The following is a 1,833-nucleotide window of genomic DNA, read 5'->3' as shown; positions in this document are numbered from 1 at the left end:
CATCTTTGCCTTTCGGCTCCCTAAGACATCTTAGCTATGAGGGGCCCTACTTCTCAACAGGTGCTCCAAAACACAGGAAAACCCATGTTTTCCTCCTGTTTGAACAGAATAGAGTGACTTACCAAGAAGCTTCAACAAACAAAAACAGAAAACAAGCATGCACAAGCATGTTAGCTCAAAATATGAAGCTAGTGGATCTCAGATCCAAAAGAGACTTACCCTCAGACGCCAGGGTTGGTGAGAAAGCAGGGGGCTCAGTGGGTTCCGTCGGTACCAGCATCTGTTTCATCTCCAACCTCAGAGTCTTTGGACATCTTCTTTGGATCCCACTTCTGATGCCATGAGAACTCAAAAGTTCAGAAATAGCAGAAGTAAATCCAATGAACCATTGAAGTAATTAGTAAAAGTTGATTGTTCACACACCAGTGAGACAGTTTGCAAACCTGGGGCTCTTAAACCAGAACATGGAATGAGGCTCAGGAGTATATATATTATTACAAAGCAGTTTATATTATGAGAAAGCAGATTGTTAAGTCTTCACACTGATTGGTTATAGTATTAGAATTTTCCTAAATGATAGGTAATTGGTCATTGGTGATCTCATATCAACCTTTGGAAACAGTTCATACATAAGAAATGACCCAGGTCAAGTTAGTTTTAGAAAATAAATAGATTAAGCCTTGTATGACTAAATTGGTTTTGTCTGCTCAGAGAATTTTCAAGGCTGGCCTCCATTTGTTTTTGATTTTAACATGTACATGACTAACTTATCTTTAATGAATCATCTAGGTAAGCAAATGAGGGGGGTGTAGAAAAGGAGCATTTAAGTAAACAATTATACTGAAAACATGTGCTTTGTCAAGCATCTTTATTAATGCATCATAAAAGTTTTGAGAACACATGTGAATTCATAAAACCTGTCAGGGGAGATGGATGCTCTTTAAAAAAAGCTTGTGCAATTATCACTGAGTGCTTGTGGTGTTTCCTGAGCAATGGGAAAATCAGTGTACAAATATTAATGTGGCCGAACGGGAAACCATAGCAACTCATGTTTTCTACTCTGAAATAACAGAAAAGATTGTAACCTGATCATGATCTCAACAACGTATTTCTGCCTAAGCATTGTTTAATTTTATATATTTATGCTCAGTAGAATGATTCAGTTATAGTCTATGTTTTCTAAAAGTTTTTCCCTCAGAATTTTATAGAAAAAGGGAAAGATCTGTGGTTTATTTTATGACTTCTGACAGGAAAGTGCATATTTCAGGACTAATACTTTTCCCCCAGGAATAACTCAGGTTCTGTGTAATAAAGAATTGGAAAAGGGAAAAAGGATAGATTTATATAAACTCCTACGAAATCAAGATGGCAGGGCATAATTTTCAGGGTTTTTAAACCCACATGGAGAAGCGAGTGTAGATTCTCAAGTCATATCAGAAAATGGTGGTGTAAGCCAGGGCCTGTTTCAAATGCTCATTTAGCTCAAATGAACTTACAAAACTTCACATTTGCCCTTGTGAAGATCTGTGAGAGCAAGCTCTCGCTGCCTTTGGTTTTGGAAAACCGTCTGGATTCTCAGGGTAGGAAGGTGCTGTCCCCTTGATGGGCAAAGCTTCAGAGAATACTCTGCTTACCGTGCCAGCCTTTCAGGCAGAGTTTTCTCCCTCCACCTCCTCAGTTAAAGCGGCTCCAAATTTTCATAGTCTGTTTTCTAGTAAGCTTTGATTTAAATAAAGGTTTCTGACCAAAAATATGTGTAACTATTGAACAAGTCAATGGCCAACAGCTACCATTTTTCTTGCCTTCTTTCCCCTAGAAACCTTCCCTTGAAAG

This window comes from Suricata suricatta, chromosome X, assembly GCF_006229205.1.
Source record: "Suricata suricatta isolate VVHF042 chromosome X, meerkat_22Aug2017_6uvM2_HiC, whole genome shotgun sequence".
NCBI lineage: Eukaryota > Metazoa > Chordata > Mammalia > Carnivora > Herpestidae > Suricata > Suricata suricatta.
The sequence above is the reverse complement of the archived record's forward strand: the minus strand, read 5'-3'. Positions refer to the sequence as shown.